The sequence below is a fragment of the Fukomys damarensis genome, unplaced genomic scaffold (genome assembly GCF_012274545.1).
Source record: "Fukomys damarensis isolate Sample0158 unplaced genomic scaffold, DMR_v1.0_HiC HiC_scaffold_13, whole genome shotgun sequence".
Lineage (NCBI taxonomy): Eukaryota > Metazoa > Chordata > Mammalia > Rodentia > Bathyergidae > Fukomys > Fukomys damarensis.
Window position 1 is genome coordinate 30,272,159 of NW_022900925.1, and position 7,956 is coordinate 30,280,114.

At 39.6% G+C, this 7,956-nt stretch overlaps 1 pseudogene; it reads right to left on the minus strand.

Moving 5' to 3' along the window:
- Window positions 1–387: 387 nt before the first annotated feature.
- LOC104859534 lies at window positions 388–2,521 on the minus strand (annotated as a pseudogene).
- Window positions 2,522–7,956: the final 5,435 nt, after the last annotated feature.

Here is a 7,956-nt window from a genome sequence, read left to right on the forward strand (position 1 = left end):
CAATGCCTTCACTTGGTGTGATATTATACAGATTACCTAATTATTCTTGAGTGAGTTTTAATTACTTGTGTCTTTCTAGGAATTTATCCATTTTGTCCAATCCATCACATTTACAGCCATAGTAATATTTCTACTATCTTTTTTATATGTAGCATGATAGTTTTATTTACGGCAGAAGAAAAAATTCTTCCTTTCACTTGTAAAAGGTTTATTTAAATCATTTTTTCCATTTAATTTTTTTCCCCCCTAAAAATTTGCTTTCTGTTTCTTCAAATAACAATATCCACCATGGGCGTATTTCACTCTGAAGGGAAAGTAGAAGGTCTATCAATAAGTTTTGACCAGGAGTTTCCAGCAGCTCCTTTCTTCACTAAGACTCGTTTTATATTAGTTTTGAGCCCGGAGAGGTTGGTAAAATTGCTACTTTGGCTGAGTAGATCGTCCTGGCTGGCCTTCACCCCCTCTACGAACTCAAGAGTCTGGTTATAGGTGTTTTCTTCTTCTCATGCCTCTGGCTGAATACGCTTGATATTGCTTAATAGAACCTCTTCATAGTTTCCCTAATCAATAAAATTAACAACTGTAGTCCCACCAGAAGAATGGAGAGCTTCTACCTCTGCTCGGTAAAACTTGTTGTCTTCCCAATGAAGTGCAAAGCATTCATCTCCAGGTTTCCACATTTCTGCGTACTCCGTAGGAACAGATGATTCTAGCACTTTTTCTGGCTTACTTGGCCCAGATCTTCCTTTGGGCCCACTATTGCAAAATATTTTATCTTCATAGGGTGTAGCTGGGACAGCTCCTGCTGGCTTCATTGGTCTACTCTTCTCCCTTTCAGTGGCATTTCTCTCTCTCCATTTGGAATGCCAATGAAACCATGACTCTGGACAGGATTCTGGCAATCAGTACTTACACGAAAATGCTTTTCAATTTTTGCACCACTGAAAGCTTCATCATTTGTTGTTCATGTTTTCCTGTCATAAAAATGATCAGGATTACCTGTTTGGCTTGCTCTTTTTTTCCATGTTTTGATTATTATAGTCTATGAATTCTTGAGGAAGTGGATTTTCTTTTGCCTCTGCGTAGGATGGACCTTTTCCTCATCTGCTTTGCATAGCATTATCTCTTTTGTTAAAAGCACCATCATTGTGCCGAGAACAATGATGAGGATATGAGGTATCTTTAGTTCTGTCATACCTAGAATGTGGTCTGTCTCATTTGATTCTCTCCTCAGCCCATACCTCAGATCCTGAAGAAGTACTCGGTCTTTCAGAAACTCTATTTCTAGGCGATCCACTGCCATCCAAAATTGACTTTGAATTTGGGATGTCTCTTTGAAAACAAGGAGGTTTTTCATTTCCTGGCTGCCTGGTATCATTATGAGAAAGTTGTCTTGGTTGATTATTATCTTTTACTCCATTTTGTTCATTATATTCTGGACTGTCCCCGATGGAGATGCTGTGAGTGTGACTTAGGTTCTTCCACACTTAAATTTCCCATTTGAGACTCTATGCTTGGTGCTGGAGGCCTTGCATTTGCTAGGCCTTCTTCATCTTCTGATTTTACCCGGCCCCTGCCTTTTCCTCTCCCTCTTGGAGGTGGACCTGTAAACAGGTTTCTGTTTACTGCTGCTTCTAAGCTCTTGCCATTATCCATAAAGCTTGCCTTGATGCATCCTTACAGAAGCCCATTTCTGTTTTGTGCTCCAGTGCTGTCTTAACCAGTTCTCTGTAGACACCTTCATGTTCCCCCTTCTGATCTGGTTGATTTTTCTTCCTGTAAAACTTCTCCATTTCGGTTGCCACCAGCATTCGTGTTGAGATTACTTCTGGCACCACCCCCTGCTCCTCCAAAGGTCTTGGTTTCTTTGCTCTTTGCAGCTTCTGCAATTACAGCTGTCCTTTGCTTTTCAAATTCATCATTATCATTTGTAGGCTTGACAGGCACTGTAACTTGCAGCATCTTTCTTCGATCAAGTTCTCTGCTATCTACTCGAACATGAGATGCACACTTCTGTCCGAAAAGCACAAAAGGAGGTGGTCCACCCTCAGTTCCAGTGTTGCTCCAACTGTGTTGTGATAAACTTCTCTAACTCGTCCCACTTCACCACCAAGGACGGAGGTGTTACAGTCATTTAAGAGCAGGAATCCTTTTTTTTTTTTTTTTTTGTCAACAATGCCTGACAGCTTGACTTTAGTTCCAGGTGGTGCGTTTAGGCTTACTTTTGACATATAACTAAATTCTACTGCTGTGCAATTTATATGACCATCCGTCATCTGCAAGTGCAGCATCCTTGGTGCAGCCTGAGATTCTTCGATATAGTTCGGTGCAGCAACATTTCCAAGTTTTTGAATTTGCAGAACACGTGGGCCTTCAAGCTTTTCTACCTTTCCACCACTGCTGACACCATTGGGAAGGAATTTCTTGCCCATTGTTCTCAGATGTTGAGAGCAATGAGGATGATGTTGTTTATGTTGACTTTGTCAGGAGAACTTGTGCAAGCTTCAACCTCTTCGTCTGAAAGATACGTCTGAAACTGGTGGCGAGGCGCTCGGTAAGGCAGAAAGTCAGGCCGGCCGAGCTTGAGGCAGCCACGGGGGTGGAGCGGGTGGTGGTTGGGGGTGGGTGGGCGACAGCTCCAGTCCGGAACCCAGGCACTGCCAGAATGGCCCCGACAGGCAGAAGATGACCCTGGTCTAGCCCATCCTCACAGGAGAAAGGTTCACTTTCTGCTCCAGACTCATGCTATTCACCTCACCTTATGCCCCGCTGTGATTTAGAGAAAAGAATGCAGCTGGGGCTTTGAGTCCACACTGAGGGACACAACAAGAGTGAACGAGTCACCCGAAAAACATTTGCACTCATAGAAGGTGTGGAACTCAGATGGTTGAGTGCGTTTTTCTTGACACTGTCCCTTGGAGAGCGTGGCACTGGCCCTACCAGGCTGGGGTCCCACAATCCGCCAGCTAAGGTGCAGAATGATATTAAAACGTCATTTTAAAATTTGTGAGATAGTTACAATATCTCTTTGGTGCATCTTTTCTCTTTTATGCTGACAAGTTCAGCTAAAGTTTATCACTTTTATTTATGAACTCAAAGAACCAGCTTTTTATTTTATTAATTCTATTACTTTCATGTTTTTTATTTCACTGGTTTCTACTCTGATCTTCATTTTCTTTCTCCTGCATTCATTTGGTCTTTCTTTTTTCGTTTTTCGTTTTGTTTTATTATTGTTTTTCTCCTTTAAAGTCAAGTTGAGGTCATTAATTTTAGATCTTCTACTCTCGCGTAACCCTTAGGTGCCATAAACTTTCTTCTAAGCATTGTGTTAACTGAATCCGACTGATTTTGGTATTGTGTTTATAAGTGTTTCTGTTCAGTTTGAAATACTTCCTAATGGGCCGAGATATAGCTCAGCAGTGCAGGGCCTGCCTGGCAAAAGCACAAGGCAGAAAGTTAAAAAAATATATTTCCTAGTTTACTTTTTAGTTCTCTTTCTTTGGCTTTACTCAAAAATACATAAGTTAGAAATGTATATAGAAATGTATCCTTTCTAGACTTGCTTTTAAACTATTTTTTCCACAGTGTTGAATATAAAACCTAGGGCCCTGTGCAAGGGAAGCCTTTTATCACTGAGCTACACACCCAGCTTTCTTTGAAACTTTTTAAAGTGAAGTCAGAGCAGCCTAAAATTTAGGCTACGACTAATCTGTCTCCACTACTGATAAATAAACATCCTTCTGAATGCTCTGCCCACTGTCTTTTATATTATGAGATATTTTTACTCTGCAGGTGGGAGCACAAACTATTCCTGGCTCCATGTGATTTGTCAATAATTCTTTTTTTTCCAGTCCTTTTGAGCAGTTCTTTCCCTGGCTTTGAGTAGTTACCCTACTTGGCGGCACTGATAAGTTCTTACCATACCTCTATGAATCTCAAGAACTCTCTTTCTGTCTAACTCTCCTCTCTTCCTGGTAATTTTCTCTGAGAACTCTTGCTACATTGACTTTTCTGGATTCCCAAATTCAGCTCCCAGACTGAAGAGTTCGGAACTTTGCAGGTACAAAGCTGGAGTAATTGTAGGGTTCATTTGATTTGTTTCCCTTTATTAAGGATTATTATCATTGTGCTACCTAACACATGAGGCATATATATATATATATATATATATATATATGAATGAAATATATGTGATATTTACATATATATGAATGAAATATATGTGATATTTACGTATGTATGTGAATGAAATATATGTGATATTTACATATGTATATGAATGAAATATATGTGATATTTACATATGTATATGAATGAAATATATGTGATATTTACATATATATATATAAATAAAGCTGGGAAATATAGATATTTATATTTTTCCCAGTTTTCTTTTTTCACTACTGGGATTGAACTTGGGGCCTTTACACTGAGCTACACCTCCAGCCCTTTGTCTTTTGAAATAAGATCTCACCAGGGGTGGACTTGCACTTGTAATTCTCCTGCTTCAGCAATCAGAGTACTGAGATTACAGGCGTACACCATGACATCTGGCCTCCAGTTTTAAAACTATTTCAAGTAGAAGTCAATTCCATTGCTTTTACTTCTTTTTTCCATGTAGTATTTTCTTTAAAAAGTGAATGTGACTTTCAATTTTGTTGACAGAAGTTACTGTGTACAGAGAAACTCAGGTAAATAGTTCATGGTGCTTAGTACAGGCTAGAAAACACTCAGAATCTTCTATTTCATTATACATTTGAAGAAATGTATGGATAACCTAGACTGCAGGCAGAGATTAGAATGTAAACGTGCCTAATATAGGAAATAACTGTCTTGAACAATTTACTTGCTATACAGCCATGAGAATGTTTCTTTCCAATAAAAAAATCATATCACTAAGGACCCGAGTTCAATCTCCAGTACCCCCCCAAAATCATATCACTAACTTTCTTAAGATTCTCCAGTGGCTTTCCATTATATTATAGTAAAATCTAGAGTGTACAACAGAGCCTACAAAACCCTACTTAATCTGGTCAGAGCTAATTTTGTATCTTCTAACGACCCACCTCACTCTCTTCCGGCCTTTCTCACACAGGCCTCTTTATTGTTCCTCAAACATATTAAACTGACTCCTAACTCAGGACCATTAAACTTGGTGTTCATTCTAGTTGTATGATCTTTAACCAGATCTATCCTAGGTCAACTTTAAAATTGTTCATATTATTTTTCCCACATTTGTCTCTTCAGAGAAGCCACCTTTAACTATCCTACTGAAATAGCTAATTCTCATCCTATATGATCTGCAGAACACCATTTGGTCTAGTAATTTACTCACTTGTTTATTTTTGTATCGCCGACTTTTCCTCCACCATGTAAGCTTCAAGGGTTTTCCATTATATGTCCATGATCTAGACCAGCATTATAGTGTTGATCTTAAATGTCCTCCCAGAGCATGAAGGCTTGGGCTCTAGTTGGTGCCATTGTGGGAGGTGGTGGAAATTTTAGGAGATAGGGCCTGAATGAGGAAGAGAGTCACAGGGAATGTGACTTTCAAGCATGTATTTTAGCCCCCAAGCCCTGGTTCTCTCTCTCTCTCTCTCTCACTCTCTCTCTCTCTCTCTCTCTCTCTCTCTCTCTCTCTCTCTCTCTCTCTCTCTCCTCTCCCCCCTGTCCCCCCGCCACCGCATCCTAGCTGCTATGAAGTGAGTAGCTTTAGTCTGCCACATCATTTGCCATGATGTTTCTGCCTTGGAGCCAGCCATGAGAAGAGAAAGTGATCAACACAGAAAATTAGTATAGAAATATGTGGTTGTTTCTTTGACTATGCCTGATAATGTGGTTCAGAAGTCCTTGGTACTGGTTTGTGGGAGGAATGTAGAAACTTTTGGAGAAGCAGCTTAGAGACATCTTAGGATATTTTAAGTAGAGCTTAATGGATGATTCTGATCACAGGTCAAGAAGACCAGAATTAGGATTAGAGAATAGGATTAGGGACAGGAATCTATGCTCATGAGGCTTTAGGTAGAATTATGATTATTGGATATTGAATGGAGGCTTTCATGTTACATTCACACAAAGATGTTGTCTACATTTTATTCATGCCCTGAGACTTTTGGGGAAGTGGAATTTAAAGGTTATGGACTTCATTAGTCTGGCAGAGAAAATTTCAAGGAAGTACAGCATTCAGGTGGTGGCATGCATATTGATAGCTGCCTTTATCCAGATTTGCAGTGAAATTGAGAGAAAAATGGAAAGGTTAGAAATACTTATAGTTTTTGATTGCTGGAGAGATTAGTGCTCTTGTAAACAACCCAGGTACTTTGCTCTGGGACAATAGGAAACATGCTTTGAGGCTTGAGGGCATCACAGGAATCAGCAAGACTCCATCCATAACAAACTCAAGAGGGTAAGAGTGTAAACTTTTAATTTAACAAGAGAAGCCCCGGGTTCCTTGCTCCAGCAGAGCTGTGCAGTGAATTGGTTCCCTGGGACCAATTCTGCTATACTCAGTCATCCAGGAAATCAGAAATCACTGCAAACATGGTTCAAGAAGGCCTGGCTACTCAAGTAGTCTGACAGCAGACTTTGGCATCATCCCTGTGATGATGGTTTCACAGGTATTTAATGTACAAAATTTGTGGGGTCCTGGAGGCTTCTACTGAGAGGAAAGCCTGGGAGCCCCCTTGATATGCGGCAGATGTGGAATCCCTGCAGGCAGCCCCCGAGAGGACAATATAAGAAGCTGTGAGAATCAAACCAAAGCATCAGTGGAGACTTCAAGGAGTTGCATGAACATGGAATGTCTGCTGAGGAAAGATGCAGGTGGTAAGCAGGGCCAACAAAAGAGATGCCATAGCTGCTACAACTGGCAAGGCCATGGGGCAGTGCTTTGGTTTTCACATCTCAATGTCACATTGTCTGAATGCCAGACATCAAACTATGTAATTTAATGTTTACCTGCTGGCTTTTGGTCTTGCTTTGATGCAATTCCTTTATAGCCCCTTATTCCTCCTTTTTTTTAATGGGAATGTTTACTCTATAACATTGTATCATGGGAATATATAACTGGCTTTTTACTTTTATAGGGGCTTGCAGGTTAGAGCTTGCTTTTAGTCTCAGGAGATACTTTAGACTTTTGAGCAATGCTGAAACTTTTAAGACTTTGATGACTCTTAGAGATGGACTAAATGCATTTTGTATTATGAGATGGACATGGACCTTTGGAACACATAAAGAGAATGTTTTGATTTGGATATTAATTATCTCCCACAAGCTCAAAGGGGTTGTCCCTAGCTGCTTGGAAACTCTAGGAGATGGGGCCTGATTAGAAGAAATCAGTCACTGGAACTTTGAAGGATACATTATGCGCCTGTATCCTGGTTGTCTCTATTTCCTGGCTACCATGAGGCGAGCAGTTTTACTTAGCCACAGTCTTCCACCACTATAATTTTACCTTGGAGCCAGCTGACCATGGACTGAAACCTCTGAAATAGTGAACAAAAATAAATCCTTCATCTTTTAAGTTGATTTTATCAGATATTTTATTGCAGCAATGGAAAGCTGACTAACACAAATATTATTCAGTATGTTGTGGATATCCAATAAATGCTCATTTAATGAGTAAAGAAGTATAGAAGAGACTTTTATGTGTTTTAGATATTATTCCTTTAATTATACCAAAGCCAGAAAAAAGGTATGATGGTTATTAAGCACAAATCACTTCCCACATATTATCTTATTGAATAGGACACAATAAAATAATTTTATGGATATCAGAATTTAGAAGAGGCATATTCCTTTATCTACTTAATAGAAAGTTAGAGGTATAAATCTCAATTTGATTTCATTCTAATGCCATAATTATTCTGTCTTATCCCCATGCAGATCTTCAGCCTGTTCACTAGAACACTGATAGGTTCATTAATTTTACTTAAAAGACTCACTCACAGCAGCCAC